Raw genomic sequence first — 24,026 nt, forward strand, 5'->3', positions numbered from 1 at the left:
AAAACTGAAAATGAGCGTCTTCTTTTTATTCTTTTAAATCAGAGTACACTAAGAGTTGAAGAATATATTCACCTGAGAGATGCTGTGGCAAATTATAGTAATGTTGAAGACGTTGGAGCTTTGGTCATACTATCAGAGTCCCAGACACATGCATGAATATACTCAAGATGCTATGACATACTTGGACAGAGATAAAGGAAATGCTCACAAACGGTCAAGTACCCAGTAACTGCCACGACTTAATTGCGAGAGTGTTCAGACAGAAACAATTGAAATTAATCAACATTATAACAAAGACTCATGTGTTTGGAGCTCCAAGATGCTGGATGTACACAATTGAATATCAAAAGCACAGACTGCCACACTCACACAATTTAGTCTGGCTAGTCGAAACAATCCAGCACAATCAAATCGATGACATTATATCTGCTGAGCTCCCTAACCCAAGAGAAGATCCCGATCTTTTTGCAGTGGTGACCAAAAATATGATCCATGGACCATGTGGAAATCTAAACCCCAAATCGCCATGTATGAAGGAAGGAAAGTGCAGCAAGAAATACCCAAGAGGATTGATTAAAGAAACACAAACTGGTGATGATGGTTATCCTCGATACAGACGATGGGCTCCAGAATGTAGAGGGTTCACGACAAAACTGAAGATGCGTGGCAACACAGAAATAGAAATTGACAATAGATGGGTTGTGCCATTTTCACCCCTGCTTTCCAAAATGTTCTAGGCACATATTAACGTTGAGTACAGCAACAGTGTAAAATCAATAAAGTATGTTTGCAAATATGTAAACAAAGGTAGTGATACGGCTGTTTTTAGCATAACCAATAAGAGAACATACAATGAAGTGATGCAGTATACAATACAATACAATACAGTTTATTTTTGTATAGCCCACAATCACACAGGAAGTGCCGCAATGGGCTTTAACAGGCCCTGCCTCTTGACTCTCTGAGAAGACAAAAAACTCCCAAAAAAAACCTTGTAGGGAAAAATGGAAGAAACCTTGGGAAAGGCAGTTCAAAGAGAGACCCCTTTCCAGGTAGGTTGGGTGTGCAGTGGGTGTCAAAAGAAGGGGGTCAATACAATACAATACACAGAACAGAACAAATCTTTAGTACAGCATAATAATAAAAATTTTAGAAGTACGGAGCAGAATTTAACAGTAGATGATATCACATAATAAGATTTGGATATTTTTAGAGTCCTGGACACCTCATCCATCAAGCTGCCTCCCCATTTGGCCGTATCAGTTTGGAAGATACATTAGCAGCAACAAAGCACTTTGGTGGATCCTAGGATTTCCGATTTATGAAAGACACCCTACGGTTGTTTAACTCAGAGTTTATTTAGAAAATGGCCAGAGAGTTTATTTCACAAAGGAGTATGCCCCTAGAGTAGTTGATCAGCCACCAAACACAACTTTGACAGCATTCTTCCACTTATGTCAACAAGTTTATTCAAGGACATTGCTTTATCCTGAGGTTCCTCGATACTATACGTGGAATTCCTCAAAGAAAGTTTTCTGTAGAAGAAAAGTTGGACAGCCTGTCCTTGGAATGGTTGATGGAGTTGCAAGTGATGGTTTGGGTCGAGTGTACACAGTTCACCCCAATATTGCCTAATGCTTTTTCCTTAGAATGCTTCTTCACACAGTTTGAGGACCAACCTCTTTCGTAGCACTAAAAACAATAAACAGTGAGGTGTGCCAAACATATAGACAGGCCTGCCAGAAGCTCGGTTTACTTGAAAGAGACCAACACTGGGATAGAACATTGAGAGAAACAGAATTAATCTCCTTCCCAGACCAAATCAGAAACCTATTTGCTGTAATACTGACTACATGCAGCCCATCAAATCCAAACACTTTATGGGAGAAGTATAAGGAACCAATGAGTGAGGATATACTTGCTAAAGCCAGGGTTGAAAACCCAACATTACAAAATACTTTTTGTCTTGAGATTTTCAATAAGGCATTAATAATTATTGAGGACAAATGCATGACCATGATCAATAAGAAATTGGTGCAGTTGGGCCTGCAAGCACCAGTACGAGATTGACAAATCGTACTGAATACAGACTACATGAGAGAGAGGAACTTCAACATCGAAGAGCTGCGTGCGTATGTGGCAGAGAAAAAAACACTTTTAAATCAAGATCAGAGAAAAGGACATCAAACTATAATCCATCACATCACAAGACAACAAGGTGGTATCATTTTTCTTGATGCTCCTGGGGGCACAGGAAAAACATTCTTGACTAATCTAATTCTGGCCGACATTCGGGCTCAGGGGGAAGTTGCTCTTGCAATGGCCTCCTCAGGCATTGCAGCTACCCTTATGGAAACAGGAAAAACAGCCCACTCTGCGCTAAAGTTGCGACTAGACATCACCTTCCTCCAGCATAAGTAAGACAAGTGGATAGGCGCAGTTGCTTAAAACATGTAAATTAATCGTCTAGGAAGAATGCACCATGGCCCACAAGAAAGCCCTCGAGGCCCTTGACGTGACTCTCAAAGATGTAAGAGGAAATAACAAACTTATAGGAGGAGCTCTGGTGCTTCTCTGTGGAGACTTTTGGCAAACTCTGCCAGTCATTCCAAAATCAACACCAGCTGATGAAATACGTGCCTGTTTAAAGTATTTACTTTTGTGGAGAAAAGTGAGAAAAATTACTTTAAAAGAAAATATGAGAGTACTATTGGGGGATAAAAATGCTCAGTTGTTCTCAAACAGACTTCTAAAAATCAGAGAGGATAAAATATCAGTTGAATCATCTGGCAACATAAAATTTCCATAAAAAACTGGTATCGTCCATCTCAGAACTAATAGATGCAGTATACCATAATGTTTCAAAAATTTTTACTGATATAAACTGGCTGTGTAAGAGAGCTATTCTTGCTCCTAAAAATAATGACTTCCATGAAATAAACAATCAAATACTTGTTATGATACCAGCCGCTGTTACTGGAATAGAAATCTTTTGATACTGTTGTGGATACTAATGAAACAGTCCATTTCCCAACAGAATTTCTAAATTCCTTCGATCCAGCTGGATTGCCACCACATTGTCTTACACTTGAAGTTGGATGTCCTATTGTATTATTACGAAACCTCGACCCACCAAAACTATGCAACAGGACAAGGCTGTGTGTAAAGAGAATGTTGCCCAATGTGATAGAAGCTACAATCTTGACAGGAAAGGGAAAAGCCGAAACAGTTTTCATTCCACAGATACCATTTATTCCGTAGGATCTCCCGTTTAGTTTTAAGAGACTACAACTCCCAGTGAAACTTGCATTTTCCATCACGATCAACAAGCCATGGGGCAGTCTATTCGGTACTGCAGAGTTGATTTAAGATCATCATGTTTTTCACATGGGCAAATTTATGTTGCATGTTCAAGGGTAGGTTCCCCGAAAAATTTGTTTATTTTTGCACCTGGAAATGAAACTAAGAATGTAGTTTACAAACAAGTATTGGAATAATATGTTAGCTGAATTAATTTCTCTCTCCCTCTCTCTCAATATTATTTTTAAATCAGGGAATGATTTCACTCTACTTTTTTAATCATATCTTCCTCTTTTTGACTCACAACCATTATGATTTTTTTCATGTTAATTAATTTTATAATTTTAGTTAACGTTTTATGTCCTGGGTTCCTCAAAAGAAAGATGCCCAAAAATGGGCCTTACAATGTAAGAATGATATGAAATGCAGTATACTCTCTCCCACAACGTTTGATTTGAAAAGAACGGGCAACGCCAGGTACTCTGCTAGTATATATAGAAAAGTCAATGTATGTGCATGTGTATGTATGTTCCAGCATCACTTCTGAACGGCTGGAGCGATTTTCATGAAACTTGGTACACATGTTTCTCATTGGGCGACTAAAAATACTGTATGGTGAAATCAACCCTAACCCACCCCTTCTGGGTAGGGTGGGTGGTGATCTTATGTTCTTTTATGCATGTTATCATCAGGTTGACACTCAGAACGACCAATAGAGGGTGAACTGGAGGTGACTGCCATCATTCTTTATATTTGAGCACCACTGAGGCCCTGTTGCTTTTGAAATTACAGTAAATACAGTTTCCAAGTGTCAACTGAATGATAACATACATACAAGACCACAAGACAAACACATTAGTGAGTCTTCATTGTTTGTTAATTTATTTTTAATTTTAAAGTAGTGTTTTTTTGTAATTATATTTTTCTCAAACAATTAAAAAATAACACACTTTATTTTCCTCCCAGGCAACGCAGGGTATTTCAGCTAGTTGTTTATAAAATACCCCTGGATTTCAATCAGTGAAGGCAGAATTTGCCCTAAGAAGAGTCCTGACATGTATTTTAGTGACCAGAGTTGCACATAACGACAAAGTTTAAGATTTTCCCAATCTTATTAAGATTTAGTTCAATCTCAGATTGATCTGTCTTTTTTTATTAAGATTACAAATCTAAAGCACACTCAACACAACTTTGGTCCCAGCTAATATTTGTAAATTGTAAAAACTATATGGATACTGTACGCGTATGAATCATAACAGGTTTTCCAGGTCCTTCTCATCTGAAAATAGAAGAATAAAATAAAACTTTGCAGGCTTGTTTGATGTTTCATGCATTCTGCAAACAGAAAAAAAACCATCAGTCTGAACTTTTCTTTCATCTTATTTGTATCCATTTCTAGCACTTTAATCCCAATGTTGGCATAAGAAAAGAGATTATATAGTCCTTTGAGTGTCTATAAGATCCCTTGCTGCTGATATTGCACGATGAGTACAGTAGTCTCTTCTGGTTTTCTCCAAAAATAATTTACTCAGCCAAATGTGCACTGAACTGCAATGATGTAAAGCTCACATATTGTTATACAGGCTGAAGAGAAGCAGGATAAAAATAACATCTTTTTTGTCCTACATACAGCAGCTTGAGCCCAAAAAAGCATTTGATTTATCAATCATTTTCTAACCTGCTTTGTCCTGAACAGGGCTGCAGTTTGATGCTGGAGCCAATCCCAGCCAGCGAAGGGCACAAGGCAGGAACAAACCCTGGACAGGATGCCACTCCAAGGCAGGGCAAACACACAGACACACCCAATCAAACACTAGGGCCAATTTAGCATTGACAATCCACCTAACTTGTATGTCTTTTGACTATGGGAGGAAACTGGAGCACATGAAGGAAACCCAAGCAGACATAATAAAAATAAAACATGGTTGTTTAGGGATTTCATTGTATTGGAATCAATTTTTTTGTGCCCCTGTCAGCTTTTACCTGCCAAGTTTAGATGTTAAATTACTTAGTATTGCAAAGTTATACTGTTTGGCACAAAATGTCCCCCTGATTGGAAACATCTAGTATCTTGCACCTAAACAATCTCTCAAAACAAGTATTGCAGTAGCAGTTTTTTTTATTTTTTTTATTTTACATACTACCAGGGGGCTTTGCCCCCTGCTCGCTTCACTCGCCCACCCCTTCACCCCCCACCAGCGTTATGTGCCATTGTAAAGAGGGGGGCTGAATGCATCCCAAGGAGATGCGGCCACTCCTCTGAGACTCCTCTTAAATGGTGATACAATAGGAAACAAACAACAGTTGTGTTTTTTAACTTCCTCTTTGCTCGATCAGCTGCTGGCTTGCTGCTGCTGCCGTGCTGCGTGATCTGCATTTTGTGCGGCGCTTCAAACATTGTAAAGCCTGTACAGCAGCTGTCCTTTTTATTTTACTGCCTTGTCTCTCTCAGACATCCTCAAACACTATTCCATCTCTTTGCGCTGTTCCGTTATTTCAGCGAGTAATATTTTCCATTTGTTTGCGCTAATGCAATGTTTAATCTCATTTTTGTGAGACATTCAAAATTTCCAGCTTCCATTATCTCTAACCAGCTCTTGCATGTGTATCACAGGACTTGCTTCTAAAGGCTGTAAGTATGACGTGACTTGACCGGCTCACGGGACGTGAAAGTATCTCTCTGTCTCTCTTCAAAAGATCACATCTCGTCGCAGGAAAAAAGTCTTGCATCGTTGCAAGATTTTTTTTATAATAGAGAGATATACACACAGACACACACAAATCATATACTGTGAAGCAACAAGTAAACAATTTGCAGCTATAATTATGTACTCATCCAAACCTTTACTTTCAAAGTTATTTTTTATGCCGGTCCTTAAAACATATTCTGTTTACTAGACACCGTAAAACATTATATTTTGTACAACAGATTGGGGTTTTTGTGCTGCATTTACACAACTTTTTCTTCTTCTTGCTCAGCTCTGTACATTTACATTTACATGTATTTGCTTGGTAGACAATTTTATCCAAAGTGACTTACAACAAAGATAAACATAATCAAGTAAAATTAGGCCAGCGCCTTTTTGTTCAAGAAGTGTAACAGGACAGGTAAGAAAATTTGATTGCCACAAGTGAAAAGTTGTAATAATTAATAATTATAGATTATAACTGATAAATCAATTAAACTTAAACAACAAATTAACCAACAATATACAGTAGACCACAGAACATTTTTTTTTCTTTTCTCATCTGACTGTAGTGTCAAACAAGTGGACCAGTTCTTTTGGGGATGTGACCTAAAAACTGAATAGAAGGAGCTTGTTGAAGCAAAGCAATGGCAAAGGGAAGAACTGTGTTTATGACTAGTCCAGGCATTATTTGGCCTTGACTTTAAAAGGGTCACACGCTCTGAACAGTAAGAATTATTATTGGCATATAGATCCCGGATAGCACCTGCATGTTACGACATTGGGGTTTGAACTGTACTTCCTTCTGAAACCCCAATCTTGATAGGGAGAAGCCCTGCAGAGACTAGGACTCTGTTAACCCTAGATGACAACGAATAAATATTTGTTCCATTCATGCCTGTTATGAAATCTACTTTTTCACCTTTTGAAAGTATTCCTTTCAGTCTGAGGATGGAAAACAATCTGGAAGTCTGTGTAATTATTGGAATTATTTAGGCTGATTGGCATATTGGCTAAATGTTGCCAACAAAGTTGCTAATTCAGTCCCCATCATTGACTTTTTCTATTACTGGTTGCACGCCCATTATCTCTATTTCATTAAAACATCTAACTTTCTTGCATTTAACCTTCCATAGTCCAAGGGGATGGAGTTCATCACAGCAAATTGCTATAATAATATTAAATAAAAATATTGATTAAGAAACATTGCAAATTCCAAACCAGCAATAATGAAAGTCTTAAACAATCAATGAAGTTCATTTGTGTGGTAAACTTTATTTTTAGCTATGTTTGTTCCAGCACCAGCACTAGCTGGTTTGTCAATGTGCTTGTCTGTCTTTTCTATAAGTGAATGAAAGGTAATAATACATAATTTACTGTATGTACTCAGACAAGATCAAAACATTTGCAACACTGCTGGCTTGAAAGCCTAAATACAATGTACCACAAAGATTATCTGTCATTTCTATACTAGACAAAAATTCTGAGCTGATCAAAGGAATGATTAAAATATCTGTAATGACAGGTGCGACTTCATAAGCACAGTTGGTTTGCATGAAGAGAATGATGGTGTATGGTTTATGAAAAAACCCATTGTGTTTAAAGTAAGAAGTCTGAAGGTGGTGGGGTTACTTCTTAAAAATGCAGTAGAACCTGCCCATATGATTATGTAGTGGAGGACTAAATGGTGACAGAGAAAACTTACATTTGTAGCTAATAATATCTTGTGGACATTCCCAGACTGGTATCTAATCAACAGCTGAAAAATTCTTCATATCAAGACTTGTCATCCTTAATCCTTCTATTGCGTTGAGTTTTGACCTTTTTGGACTCTCCTTTGGTAAGTCTCCTCTTTGAACATTGTATATCATTTATGGTTCCTTAGTAAATTATGGTCATTTTTGTATTGACATCTGATATGGGTGGAATGCACTTTTCATGAAAAAATGAATGGATAACGTTTCTGCACCCTCATATGCATCAGCTACAACCATACTTCTCTCAGGCACTCAATAGTCTCACTAATCTACCTTCTTTCACAATATACTGTCTTAAGTCAGTAAGCTAGTAGTTCATAGCCAGATGGTGCTCAAGATGCCCCAAAACACAGATAAAGCACAAAGTATTTTGAAACCAAAGTCACTGATGTTTAGTGTAGGAAAAGTCATAATCCAGTATTTGTTGGTGAGATAAAGGACAAAAATCCGTAAGATAAAAGTTTAATTAGAAGGTAAATAATCCATAAAAATAATATGCAACAATCAAGCAAAAAAAAAAACCGAGAAATTAAATAAATCACAAAAAACTTTAATGCACAGTAGTTGCAGGTAAGCTCTCTGAAAATGCACATAGTCCAAAGCTGCCAAAAAAAAAAGATTCTGATTGAAAGAAAGAAGGTTGGATAATTGATTCTGCTCTGTAGTAGCCAAAACTAATCTCTGACCCCAGTGCTGATGCTCTCCCAAAATCTAGGAGGCACTCTGGCTTAACAAGGTTGAAAATTACCTTTAAAACAGCCAAAAGCATGGGGAAAAAAACTTTACAACACACACAATAGTGACATATGTCCTCACTACTGACTGAAGATCTAATGGCACAGGGGCTTTTTAAGCATTTCCTACACACTCACATAAAGGCAATGAGCTCATACCATTCTGGAAAGTATCTCATGTTACTCCTACACATAAACTAACACTGCATTTCACACATCCCCAGGAATTACTTCTAAACTCTTAAATAACAACAAAACACGTACAAGTAAAGTAAAACTTCTACCATCACCACACTGGAACTGCTCTTCCCTTTTTCGTTACTCTTGACTGTTGCTAAATCAGCTGCTTGCCGACTTTTAGCAGCATAAAGGGAGTACGTAGTCGCATACTTGTAGAATGAAAACTGCCTGTCAACTGACTGCTAAAACAATTTGTCCGCTGTAAGAAGAGGACTCCTTTGAGCCGGTAAGTGAAGACATTGTATAAAATCTAAAAATCTGATACTTATTGGAATTATGCACTAATATTAAGCATCTTGTGAGGATTCATTTATTGTTACTATTTTTCAGTACTGCAACTGTCAACTCTACGCTTTATTATATATGGTTAAATACTGGCTGGTTCTGGTTCTTCCGGCTCAACGTAGCCAGCAAAAGACCCAGTGACAGTTCTACTACTGCCACACCTTCATCAAACAAAAAAAATAAAATAAAAGCAAAATATTAACAAACCATGGTATATTATTGAAAATCAGTAAAATAGCATATAATTAAAAGAATGTAAAAAACCATAAGGACATAAAGACAAATGACAATACAAAGATGACATTTTTAAATACATGATTAAATGGAAATTATCAAAAACGTTCTTGCTGAAATAAATGATTGACATTACTTCATTACTCTGATTCATGTCTACATTGCAAAGTTAAATTGGTGCGTGTATTTGGATGGTCTCTGCGGTGAACTGATACTCCATCTGGACTTAACTCCTGCCTTGTATCCAATGCCAACTTTGTCTCAATGTGCTTCTCTATTAAGGTGCTCTGCAACTATCAAAGAGTGAGAGACTGTGATGCTTGGGTTGCTCGGAGCTTGCATTCTGCTCTTGAACCTGGGTCATCGATATTCATGAAATGAGGATGGAATAGTGTAAATGAAGACAGATAAATAAGCCAGTGGCCAAATTAAAGTGCAGTGCTTAAATAAATGAATAGTTTACAATTAAAAACAGTGATCTGTGATAAAGTTAAAATTCAAATAAAGTCCATAAATAATCTGTTAAAATCAATAATAAAATAAAACCAGAACTGTGTTTTAAAATTCTTTTTCTATTTCTGTCACGCCTACCCCCCAAAAATCTTCCTGACACCCTGCTGAAAGGGGTCTTCCTCGACTCTCATCCCAACCACAATCCATTGATACCCTCCAGGATGTGCTAAGCCTGACTCTATCTTCCCTATTGCTTTGGCGTTTGTGGGATCCCTCCTTCTTCTCTTGACAGCACACTAGGAGCAATCCAGTCCATCCCAGAAGCACCTCTCACTCAGATCCCCTGATCGCTTTGCCACTTTTGCTTACCACTGGCTCCCCACTGATTCTGTTTTCTCTGTTCCTACTACCACAAATTATTTTCATTCTTTTCTATTTGTTTCATTTTTAACCCCCAGAGCACTAATGAGGAAACCAGCTGAACCGATCATGTCTGCATGTGAATAGTCCATCAGCTGATTTCCTCATCAACATATTGGGGCTGCTTGATTTTGCTGCCATGCTCACTTACACCCCTCAATTCTAGTGCACTGTTTTTAAAAACAACAAATGTGCACTCTCACAGACCCCTTATTTGTTTCACCAGAGAGACAGAGAGATTACGCTCTCCCTGTGGATAAGTTGGTTCAGTTCTAGATGAGTCAAATTCACTTCGGAGTGTCAGTAAAAACACTTATACTGTATCAAGTTTCTTGTTTTCTCTGTTCACTGAACATACAGTGCCTTATGAGTACAACATTTAGTTCAATATTATCTGTTGTACTATACGAATGATGGAGAACAGTTATACTGTAAATAACAACTATCCTTATAAAACCAGGCATTTCTAACTATTATCAAATATCACACAAAGGAGGAACTATAAAGAAACAACTTATATATTTTTACTAACATAAATTAACATAAATTAAACCAAACTTTGACAAAGGCTTTTGCAATTTGTTACAGTTGTCATGGTGTCAAGCATTATTCAAAATATGCGCTTCACGCTCCCTTTTTCTCCCATTCATTGCATAATCCTTTATAAAGAGCATATGGCTTTGACTGTTTGTTAAACAGAGCACAAAACTACAGTATTCAGGTGAGCACAATAACCATATCCTACAATGAACCGGCACCCTATACATTGGTGTTTCCTACCTTGTGCCCACAATGCTACTGACATTGTAAACAACTACTCTTCTTTTCATTTTGTATACTTAATTTGTAGCAATTATCAATGATTTTTGTTTAAAATTAGTTTTTTTTTTCTTTTTTCAGCAAACCACCTATCTTTTGTACCCATCCTAAGTCCAATACTAGACTCCGAAAGGCAAAAGCCTATCTTTGCAGCAGAAAGTAAGGCTACATTCCAATTAAGGGTATACCTACTCCAGTATGCTATCCCTCACATTCATCACTGTTTTCATTACCACAACAACATTAATTGAAACCACAATAAATAATGATCCAAAAAAGCAATGTGTGGAAAGTAGGAACCAATAACTTAATTTAGAAAATGCACATATATTTTCTTGGACCCCTTAATCAAATTCAGAATTGCAGGGAACCAAAGCCTCTCCCTACAGCATCCGAAGAAAGAAAACAAGCTTGAACAGGGCAACAGTCCATTGCTGGGCCCACTCACAAAAACTCACGCATTCTCACAACATAATTTCCTTTTGGGGCAAAATTATTTAGAATTTATGAATATAGCTTCTTGTTATAATTTGCCAGTTACATTTTTATTGTTATTTTGAATATTTCTGTTCCAGCATTAGGAGGATATTTGGTGGGTCACTGGTAAATGAGGAGAATTACTAGGGATAATTACCAAAAGACAAAACACAGGGCACAAGGCAGGAACAAATCCCATGGCAGGGTGCCAACCCACTGCAGCAGTAGCATTGTCATGTGTAATAATATTGTGCTGTCTATGCTAGTTTACTGTATGCTTTACATTTGGTTTTTATTAAAGAAAAATATATTTCTTTTGTTTAGGGTTAATTTGATTAGTTCAGGTTTTGACCTGTGCTTTCTATTCCTGACCTATAACTTTTCTTTTATTTGCTTTGCTAATTTTAACACTACTTGTTGTACTTGTCTGGTCCTGTTACAACTCTGCCATGTAATTGCACAATATTCACTGTAAAAGTGAAACTATTGTCCTAGAATTTACAGCAAAAGCTTGGGTCATGAGTGACTCTGAGTGAAGAACTTTTTCTCTGAAATCATTTAGAATTAACAATTTAACAATCGCCTTCATCAACAACAACAACATTTATTTATATAGCAGATTTTCATACAAACAATGTAGCTCAAAGTGCTTTACATGATGAAGAAAAGAGAAATAAAAGACATAGTAAGAATTAGAATAAGACAACACTGAGTAACATAGAATAAGAGTAAGGTCCAATGGCCAGGGAGAACAGAAAAAACAAAACAAAAAAAAAACTCCAGACGGCTGGAGAGAAAAAATAAAATCTGTAGGGGTTCCAGGCCACGAGACCGCCCAGTCCCCTCTGGGCATTCTACCTAACATAAATGAAACAGTCGTCTTTGTATTTAGGGTTCTCTTGGAAGGACTTGATGATGGTGATCATGTAGACTTCTGGCTTTTAATCCATCAATGTAGGACATCACAGTGCTTTGATTAGGTGGTGATGGCACAGATCGCCACCACAGAAAACCGGGAAAAGAAACAGAAGAGAGAGTAGGGGTCAGTACAGATTTTAAAGCCACCATGAATAGTTATTATAATGAATTGAATATACAGAATATCAGGATTAAATTAAGGTGAAGTTATCAGAAAGCCATGTTAAAGTAATGTGTTTTATGCAGCTTTTTAAAGTGCTCCACCGTATCAGCCTGGCGAATTCCTATTGGCAGGCTATTCCAGATTTTAGGTGCTTAACAGCAGAAGGCCGCCTCACCACTTCTTTTAAGTTTTGCTCTTGGAATTCTAAGCAGACACTCATTTGAGGATCTAAGGTTACGATTTGGAATATAAGGTGTCAGACATTCCGATATATAAGATGGAGCGAGATTATTTAAGGCTTTGTAAACCATAGGCAGTATTTTAAAGTCAATTCTGAACGACACAGTGTAGTGACATTAAAACTGGAGAAATATGCTCAGATTTTCTTTTCCTAGTTAGGATTCTAGCAGCTGCATTTTGCACTTGTTGCAAAAGATTTATGTCTTTTTTGGGTAGTCCTGAGAGGAGTGCGTTATAGTAATCTAGGCGACTGAAAGCAAAAGCGTGAACTAATTTCTCAGCATCTTTCAATGATATAAGAGGTCTAACTTTTGCTATGTTTCTTAAGTGAAAAAATGCTGTCCTAGTGGTCTGACTAATATGCGATTTAAAATTTAGGTTACAGTCAACAGTTACCCCTAAATTCTTTACCTCCATCTTGACTTTTAATCCTAATACATCAAGTTTATGTCTAATTGTCTCCATTATTGCCAATCACTAAGATTTCTGTTTTCTCTTTATTTGGCTTGAGAAAATTACTATTCATTCAATTAGAAACACAAATAAGACATTGTGTTAGTGAATTAACAGCATCTGGGTCATCAGGTGCTATTGGTAAATACAGCTGTGTGTCATCAGCATAGCTGTGGTAACTCACGTTGTGCCTCGAGATAATCTGACCTAACGGAAGCATATAGATTGAAAAGAGCAGTGGACCCAGGATAGAGCCTTGTGGAACACCATATAGAATATTATATGTCTTTGAGTTATAATTACCACAACTAACAAAAAATTTTCTACCTGCCAGGTAGGATTAAAACCAATTTAAGACATTACCAGAGAGGCCCACCCATTGACTAAGACGATTTCTAAGAATGTTGTAATCAATGGTGTCAAATGCGGCACTCAGATCTAAGAGGATGAGAACAGATAAATGGCCTCTGTCTGCATTTACCCGCAAGTCATTTACTACTTTAACGAGTGCAGTTTCTGTGCTGTGATTTGTTCTAAAACCTGACTGAAATTTATCAAGGACAGCATGTTTATTGAGATGGTTATTTAACTGCATAATGACTGCCTTCTCTAGAATTTTACTTAAGAAAGGCAGGTTAGAAATGGGTCTAAAATTTTCAAAAGCAGAGGGGTCAAGATTATTTTTAACTACAGCAGTCTTAAGACAGTCTGGGAAAACCCCCGTATCTAATGATGAGTTTACAATGTCAAGAATATTATCAATTAGCACGCCTGATACTTCTTTGAAAAAAATTTTTGGTATTGGGTCAAGGACGCAGGTTGAGGGTCTCAGTTGAGAAATTATTTTATATAAATCAGGTTAATTTATCCTGGTGAAAGAATTTAATTTGTTTATAGCGGAGTACTGGGGCTCAGGAGGATCCGTAGTGTTGGGGAGATATACTATGTTATTTCTAATATCATTAATTTTTTGATTGAAGAATACAGCAATACCCTCACAGGTTTCACTGGAGGTATTTTGGAGGCATTCCTTTGTGTTACCTGGGTTTAGCAGATGATTAATCATAGAGAATAAGACTCTGGGATTACTAGCATTGTTATTTATAATCTTAGAGAAATAGCAGTGCCTCTCAAGACGGTCTATGTTATTGTATTCTGTTATTTTAAACTTCAATATTTCATAGTGGATAGTTAGTTTAGTTTTCCTCCATTTACGCTCAGCTCTATGGCATGTTCTCTTTAAATCAGACACTCTTTGGGTCTTCCATGTGTAAAAGACTCAAGGGAAAACAACATAAAGGTTTGGGGTTTCCGGCCCCGTATATTGCAGACAAATCCACAATCAGAACTCAAAACAGGTCAAATTATATAAACTCAAACAGTTCATATGCGCGACGCCAAACATGGCGTCGGCGGCCATTTTATAAAGGAGGAGCCGGAAGTGGAGGAATGCTGGGAAGGAACCGTGAGGGAGGATGGGACTGATGACGTCAGGAAAAAATGGCGGAGGAAGGGGGAAGTAACGTGCTGCGGGAATGAGGCTTATGGTGGCGGAGCGTCTTTTGTCCTGAAAGAAAGCAAAGGAGAAAGGTTAGTACCCCGCCACTCCCTGCCGGCGAACGTCTTCCGATGCGTGTTAAGGTCCGTCCGCGGTCTCCTATTTGCGCGTGCGTGACACATGGTATAACAATGCTAGAAGATTTTTTAACTGTCTTTTCAGGTGCAACTATGTCAACAGCAGCTCTTACCTTAATATTAAAAATTTCCACCTTACTATTTACATTATCCTCACTATTATAGTTAGCACTATAAACTGACTGATTGCTTAGAATGTTTGTAAGTTTTAAGGCTGCTGATGAATCAAAGAAGTGTTTTTTAACAATATGATTCTCATGAATGTTTTCTATCATTATTTCTATATTAAATAGTAAAAGAAAATGGTCTGATAAACCAATATCAATGACCTGCCTTACATCAACTTTTAGTTCTTTGGTAATTACTAAGTCTAACATATGACCTGCTTTTTGTGTAGGTTGATTAACGAGCTGGCTCAAATCAAAAGAGTCCAGGAGGTTCATGAGTTCTTTTACTTTTTGGTCACACTGATTATCGATATGAAAGTTAAAGTCGCCAACTATTAAGAGTGTGTCATAGTTCATAATTAAAATTGACATTAAGTCTGAGAATTCCTCAAAGAAAGACGCATTGTATTTAGGTGGTCTGTACACGGATAATACTAGAAAGTGAGAATCTCCATGAATAATAATGGTTAGATACTCAATTTACCAAAATTGACATCTTTAACCGGCATGAGTAGATGTTTGCTAAGCCGCCACCCTTCTTTCCCTGGCGATCCGCACAAGTGAAACTGTAATCCGGAGGCATCCGTCTGTGCTAAGGCTTAGTGCGATAAAATCAATTTTTCTATCACTAATAAGATTGTTGATAAAAAAATGTCTTGTTAGTTAAAGCTCTAACATTTAATAGTGCCATATTCAATGTTTCGGAGGAGCAGAGCTCATTTCTATGTGGGTTATTGGTGTTTGGAACAGAAACTAGGTTATTTTTGTTAGCGCCGCTCTGTGTGTATTTTTTATTTAATCTATAATCTGTTGTTATAGTTTTAATACGTAATATTCCATTCAACAAGTAATATTAGAGGTAATGAAATTTGCATCAATGATTGCACTTCTGTTCATGGCTTCAACCACTCAAGAACCAGATTCCCCATCTATAATGTTTATCTAGAGTTCCTATAAATTCTGGTGGGCTTATTAAATAGTTCCAGCTATTGTCCAATCAGCAACTCTGAACCTATGCTCCTGATTGATCACAAATTACCTTAATAATATGATTACTCACTAATAAACTTCTCAACTTGTTTTAAATGCTGTACACAAATCATTGCCCTTACCTAAAAGAAAAGGGAGAGGCAAGGCAGAAAATGAAGTGTCATATATAAAGCTTAAAATCTACAGTATATCAGTGGTCTTAAACTCCAGTCCTGGATGACCACAGTGCCTGCAGGTGTACATTCTAGCCTTTTTTCTTAAGGTGACCAGTTTTTGCTGCTTATTAACTCATTTTCCTTTCATTTTAATGGACTTGTTTTTTAAGATTTGTTCCCCTGAATTTCTTCATTTTCTTAAATGGCACCCAAACAAAGAGGAAATGTGAAGTGAATCAACTAACCTCAAACTCCAACCAATTTCACTACAGCCGGTTGCTTAATTAGGTGTTGATTCTTATTCTTACTTAAACCCGTTGTTTAATTCCATGGCTTTTTGCTGCTCTCATTTTGCAATACCATACATTTCCGAAATTACTGATTTTCTCTTTTCTAAGAGCACTGCTAAAATGTTTTGAGGACCTGAACAGATCAACATTCCTGAGACCTTCATCTTTCTTTATTTTCAGATACTGTATGATGGATGCAGTTAGCTAGTTTTGTTTTGGATCATTTTGTATCTCATTTTTGTCTGGCTGCTAATTAACAACCTTCAGCCAATGTTTGACTTTGAGACCACTGATCTACATATATATAATGTCCAGTATCCTATTCAAATCCACACTATGGGACCACTCTGACCAAAAGGTGCATGCCTCTCTAAATTGATCAGGATAAGACAGTAGACTCTGTCCTGACTCAAAATGTTCACTGTGGGGGTACAGTTGTTTTGGTTTTTTTTTTCCCTTTTTATTAAAGTTTGAACAACAGTGACACCTGGTGGTGCAGAACAAGTGCGCCACCACAATGGACTTGTACTAACTTAACAGTTTAAAAGTTTACTTCCATTTTTTTTTGAAGATCTATCATTTAAATCACTTACAGGAATCTTCAAATCATTTTAACATTTCTTTAAATGTCAATTTCCCATATTTTTACAGAAAGGTATATAACATTTTTTAGTCATTTAAAGATATGTTTAAGGTATTTTGTTAAAGATTTAAGGTATTTTTTTAAAGATGTATTTCAGTAATTTCCATTTACTATTTGCATGTGTACTTTATCTTCCAGACCAAGGTTGTTTCCTTGTGGTAAGAGGGAAAAGTATCATTTGCTTGCCAGAAAATATTGAGAAATTCTAACACTGTAAAAAGAAAAATAGATTGAAAAAAAAAAACTTTAAAAGTGTCTGCGTGTGTGCTTTTTTGATCTGTTAGGATCTTTTACATCAAGCACAGTTGGCTGGCTTCTATAATGTCATTTGTAGAAGTAATTTGAGATAATCCGGTGTTAAATTTATTACAGAAAGAAAATGTAATTTTCCTGCTCTCAAAAGCATTATTGAAACTGTGCAATAAATGGCACTTTAGATTTTCTTGTTTGTACTTTATTTTGTCTTCAGTTAAATTTATCTTGTAAGGCAGCCCTTCTTTGTATATACTTAGCCATCAATATAAGTACATTTTTCTGTATTAAGTTAAATTGTAGTATTATAGAACGGAATACAAAGCAGAGTTTCACTGCAAATTATATAAAATATATAATATACTGTATCATTCTCATTCCCAAATAGTCCATTTCCAGGCTACATGGAGATGAAGCCAATTTTGGCAGCACTGCATGCAAAGATGGAATTTGGCACCAGTCCACTGAAGACCTACTCACACACTTCCATTTTAAGCAGGGTGAATGTGGAATCACCAGTTCATCTAACTTTCATGTCTTTAAGGATATGTTAGGGAAACGGGAGTATCTTCTGGAAAGAATACACAAACATTGGATACATAAACTTCACATAAGAAATGGCTGGGCACATTGGATCCCTGAAGTGGAAGTTTAAAGCACTGCACTACCATGACACCCTAATAAAAATGTACAAAAATATTATATATCATTCCTGTTCTTCTTTGGTTGCAGTTCCTTAAACAGTCTAACTTGAGACATTCAATCAGTGCAAAGATGAATATAAAATACTGGCAGAATACAATAAAAGGTAATAAATGATAAATAAAATAAGCACATAAAGGAACACCGGAAAACTACGACTTATTCTTTGCTTTTAATTTTAAATCCATCATATTTTCTTGCTACACTTTTAAATCCAAAATATCAGTTTACTGACACTGACTAATTTATAATTACACTTGTTTAAATACTCAATACAATGTTGTTTATATAAAATTAAATAATTTACATAGTAAGGGAATTAAAATATAGTGTATATTGCAATATTAGTTATTGTTTATTAAAATTAATTATAAGTCGTTGTGATTTCAATACATATAGTGAAGAAAACAAAACAGCAGAATTTGTTTCACATTCCAAGTGAGTATACGGCTTCTTGTAAATGACAGGTGTAAGTGATCTGACCAAGGCCATAGTGCTAATTAAAATCTGTAAAGAAGGTATCAATAAGTGGAAGAAAGCTGTCTGGGACTTCACCTCTTAAATAATTTAACTGTAGAATAAGATTTCAGCATTTTTTCCCCCCAAAAAATATAAAATCTACTAAATGGCAAGAAAATTAATTTCCCAATAAAATGTGAACAGTACTTTTACCCTTACAGAAATATAATAAAAAGTTAAAAATGTCAGAAGCATGAAGGTGTAATATAGACCAATATTATTCATTTGCTTTCAAACCAAACCAATTTTATTATGTTTTTCTACAAAGTAACATAAATTTGAGCTTGAACAAATATTTTTTTTTCTTATAGGTCCATCTCTTTCCATTGTTTCAATTATTCATTTTCATGTACAGTGCAGAAAAAGGTAAAAATATTTTAGATATATTTGCCCTTCACCCAGTCCTCACCATGTACTCACAGCATATTAAGAATATTACCCCACTTTGCTTGAGGCTTAGTCTGTAATCTTTAGTAGCTGCCTTCAAAGATTTGCCTTGTGTAAGAGACTCTTCAGATGAGAATGGCACCTGCCAGGGTGTAGAAAAAAGCGGCATCACCCAGTTTTCCTTTGGCATGGCATATCAGACTTAAACTTCAGTTTCAGGTGTAAGATAAAACGTTTTTTCTGAACTTAAAATCATACTTTCACTTCATCAAGTAAGAGGATGAGCTTCTCCCTGCTCTCCCTGCCACATCTTGGACTTTCTGCCTGATAAGGTAATGTTGGTCACACTTCAATGAACAGGCTAAAAAGTGTCTTGATCTTTCATTGTTTATTGCCTTTACCAATGAAAAAAATGCAAGAGCTCAACCCTTGCCATCCTCAATGAACAAAACTTTGCAACAGTTGTGAACCAATGAGTTGGGCCTATGTTCATCTGAAAAAACAATGGCAAAATACCCATGCCATTTTAATAGGCCAGCGTTAGCACTAACTCCCAGCTCTCTGCCTCAGCTATGCCTTTAAATTTCTTTTCCATAGTAGTGTTAGTAGAAGTAATAGTATGGTCACTTTTGTGATTGGCTCAGACCTCCGATTCCTTTAAACTCAATTATGTGGGTTAAGTAAACATTAAGTAAACCTGCAAGTAAATTAAGTAAATTAAACTATTAAAAATTAAAGTAAACGTGAATGACAAAAAAATTGTGGAGTTATACCACGTGAAATGAATGTACATTATTTTCTGCACTAACTGTTTAAAATGCATGAAAATTTATAAAATATATTAATGATGGGATCCTCTTTTTCAATATTTTGTTTTCATTAGGGAGCTTGAGATAATTACATTGCTTTAAACTCAAATCTAAAAAATTATTGTATGGATATTATAAAAAATAGCTCAACTGGTCATAGGAAGTGGACACCATTCATGCTTGAAGGAGATTTTTTTCAGCTCAAATGGCTACATGGAGTGTTTTTGTCTGTCACATTTAGGCTTGAGCTATTAAGGATGCTTGGGATCAATTCCAACCAATGATTCTCCATAATAATTGGAGGCTATAGTTCAATTTTAGCTGCTACAACAGATATCATCTCTGTGCAACAGAAGCTGGAATAATTGTTATCTGCTATGGAGGACCCCACCTAGACACAAGGTTTAGCTACACTTTACGGTAAATTTGGGTACTTTTAGAGCAATTAAAAGAGATTTTTTTTAATGGGTTTGGGCAACTCAAATATCACATATCACATACTTTGCATATTGCTTCGGAACCTATTCTGACAAAAAATGCCTTAATTAAATTTTAAATTTTAGTAAAAGCAACAAATTAATTAAACAATATTTTTCTTGTACAGTTATCAGTCAGTTAGTCTTTCATTTTGTAACCTGCTTAGTCCTGAACAGGGTCGCAGTGGGGGAGCTGAAGACTATCCCAGCTAGCATCGGGTACAAGGCAGGTACAATCCTGGACAGGGGGCCAGTCCATCACAGGGCAAACACACCAACCCAACCACACACTAGCACCTATTTAATATCGCCAATCCACCTAATCTGCATGTCTATGCACTGTGGGAGAAAACTGGAGCACCCAGAGGAAACCCTCATAGACAAGGGGAAAACATGCAAACTGCACACACACAGAGGAGCTGGAAGGCAAACCCTGGTCTCCTTACTGTGAGGCAGCAACTCTACCCCTGCACCACCATGCCACCCTGCACAGTTATATTTTTTATATATACATAACAGTAAAAATCAATCAAAATTGTTTTTAGAATGCTATTTGCTAATTATTTATTTGAAAAAAAATATATATATATATTCTACATTTGAAGTCAATTTCAGCATCACTTAAATACTAGTATTGTTCCCTGCTATATATTTTGATTCCCTGTATATGACACATTAAATTTGTTTATAAACAATGAACTTAGAATACAGGAGTCATTATTCAGATTTACAGTAGGTACTGTAGATAGATATACTCTTGGACCTTTTCCTCTGCCAACCAAATTGATATTTTTTGTCAATCTACTCATAAACCAATATTTGGTAACACTGACTCGGTAGCAGTTAAGTGTAATGACACAACTAATTACTGTTCGTGAGATTATTACAAGGAGCAGAAACTCCAGCTCAATTAAAATGTGGTCTTGAGAGACTCTGAAGCTTGCAGATAATGACAAAAATGAAATACTAAAAAGAATATAATGAATTGTGTGCTTAGAAATCCTCAGTTTTCTGGCCAAAAAGGATTTATCAAACTCAAGGTTTAAAGCTTTGAAAAGCAAAAACAACAATCCCCCTGACACAAACACACAAACTCTCCCCAAGTCTGAAATCAAAAGCAAATGGCTCTGTTCGGAAAAACACGTATGTTGTAGGTCAGAGAACATTTTGAAAAAAGATTTAAAAAATCACCATTTGAAAGACTGCCAAACCTTGGGCAAAAGAACAACACTTTTATTTCTAAGACTTGCTGTTTGGGCACTGACATTGCCCTTGTTTTTTTTTTCCTTTATCTTTCATTTTTACATTTCTGTGCAGTGTTGGTATCATATTGTAATCACAGTTACATATACTTCAAGATGTTTTTTTTGCTTAAGCATGTACAGGTTATTTTTTATACAAAGATATGAACCCAAACACTGAGATATATTGTTTACAAAGTTAGGTTTTAGATGTGTTTTTCCATATAATAAATCAGCCCAAAGAACTTTACAATGCAGTCTAAATCACAATAGTCATCAGTCAGCTCAGTAGATATAGTGAAATGTATGTTTTTTGTTAAGAAATAATTATGTGGATAAACCCAGAATACACTTTCATTGCACTTTCAGCAATTTCAAAAATGATCTACACTCTTACAAATTAATACTTCATGCTGCTGTAAAATACATCATAAGCAGTCCAACAAATATGGACAGACGTAGTTTAAGAGGGGACACATCATACGAGCTGTGATCAAAAAGGTTTGAACTTTAACCTGTGCTTATTTTATAAGTGATCAAAGAATTAGAAGTCCTTATCTTTTATGGATTACAGTTTATGTTTCTTGTTTCACAACAAAGTCAACATGAATATAGAAAATGGAAAATCAATTATCATTTGGTTCAGAGGAAGATGAGAAGGAGATCAGGGACCTGCATTCTGAATGGACCCTACTGAAATCCCTTTATTTTAAACAGCAAAGATGTCCATGTCATAAATGGCCTCTATATATAAAATAGTTTGTTATCTGAAGTTCATGGAGGACTTTAACTGTGTCTTTACCAGGAGTTAGATTTGAGAAGATGGTACTGTATATGATTGTCAAGAAGAATTATGTTGCAGATGTAGCACTGAGGATGTTACACTTTACTGCAGAAGTGGAGGTAGGGCACACAATTTAGCCATTATTCGATGTACCCTATGTTCATCTATGATTAAAAGCTTTAGATAATTACAGAAAAAATACTATTAAAGAGGCTGAAATGAGATTCTGACACTAAGTTCCTGGTTCCTTAGAGGAGATGAACGTTTCCTTCTTTGGGTTGAAAATATCACGTTCAGATGTTGCTTGAATTGATTAGAGAATGCCCCAAGACATCGCTGAGGGATAGTGTGTCGAGCATTGGGGCACTGGGGGAAGAACTGTGGCAAATGATGGACCTACTGAAGCAATTATACAGTATTTCAACATTAGCACATGAATGTGCTGAATTTCGGCACGTCAAGAATGAACTTGAACCATTTATGTTCAACCTTATTAGAAATTTCTTGTTATTATTAATATTTTTCCTCTAAGTTTTTAATGTCATTGAATTGCAGTTTTTTATCTATTTTATATTTAAGACAACTGTTTGCTGATCATGTGCAGTAACATAACGTCAAGACATTATGGCTATCTGAGACGAATGCACATTTTCACTTAAGAAACATAGCTAAAGTTAGACCTCTTATATCACTGAAAGATGCTGAGAAATTAGTTCACGCGTTTGTTTTCAGTCAACTAGATTACTGTAACGCACTCCTCTCAGGACTACCCAAAAAAGACATAAATCGTTTGCAACGAGTGCAGAATGCAGCTGCTAGAATCCTAACTAGGAAAAGAAAATCCGAACACATTTCTCCAGTTTTGATGTTGCTACACTGGTTACCTGTGTCATTCAGGATTGACTTTAAAATTCTGCTCATAGTTTATAAAGCCTTAAATAATCTCGCCCCATCTAATATATCGGAATGTCTGACACTTTATATTCCAAATCGTAACCTTAGATCCTCAAATGAGTGTCTCCTTAGAATTCCAAGAACAAAACTTAAAAGTGGTGAGGCAGCCTTCTGCTGTTATGCACCTAAAATCTGGAATAGCCTGCCAATAGGAATTCGCCAGGCTAATACAGTGGAGCACTTTAAAACACTGCTGAAAACACATTACTTTAACATGGCTTTCTCATAATTTCACTGTTATCAAAATACTCTATATCTCCAACTCATTATAATAACTATTCGTGGTGGCTCTAAAATCTGTACTAACCCCTACTCTCTTTTCTGTTTCCTTTTCCAGTATCCTTTTGGTGGTGGCTTGTGCCACCGCCATCTTCTCAAAGCACCGTGATGTTCCAACAATGATGGATGAATTAAAGGCCAGAAGTCTATATGACCATCAACATCAAGTGACTCCGTGAGAACCCTAACTACAAAGAGGACTATTTCATTTATGTTAGGTAGAATGTCCAGAGGGGACTGGGCGGTCCCGTGGCCTGGAACCCCTGCAGATTTTATTTTTTTTCTCCAACCATCTGGAGTTTTTTTCTGTTTTTTCTGTCCACCCTGGCCATCGGACCTTACTCTTTTCTATGTTAAATAATGTTGTCTTATTTTAATTTCTTATTTTGTCTTTTATTTTTCTTTTCTTCAGTATGTAAAACAATTTGAGCTACTTTTTGTATGAAAATGTGCTATATAGGCGGCACGGTGGCGCAGTTAGGAGACCCGGGTTCGGTTCCCAAGTCCTCCCTGCGTGGAGTTTGCATGTTCTCCCCGTGTCTTTGTGGGTTTCCTCCTACAGT

General features: G+C 36.4%; 1 pseudogene; it reads left to right on the forward strand.

The window, feature by feature from the left end:
• The first annotated feature begins 200 nt into the window (after positions 1 to 200).
• The window catches only part of LOC120529883, a 73,142-nt pseudogene continuing 49,316 nt past the window's right edge, over positions 201 to 24,026 (forward strand).

The sequence above is a fragment of the Polypterus senegalus genome, chromosome 5, assembly GCF_016835505.1.
Source record: "Polypterus senegalus isolate Bchr_013 chromosome 5, ASM1683550v1, whole genome shotgun sequence".
Classification (NCBI taxonomy): domain Eukaryota; kingdom Metazoa; phylum Chordata; class Cladistia; order Polypteriformes; family Polypteridae; genus Polypterus; species Polypterus senegalus.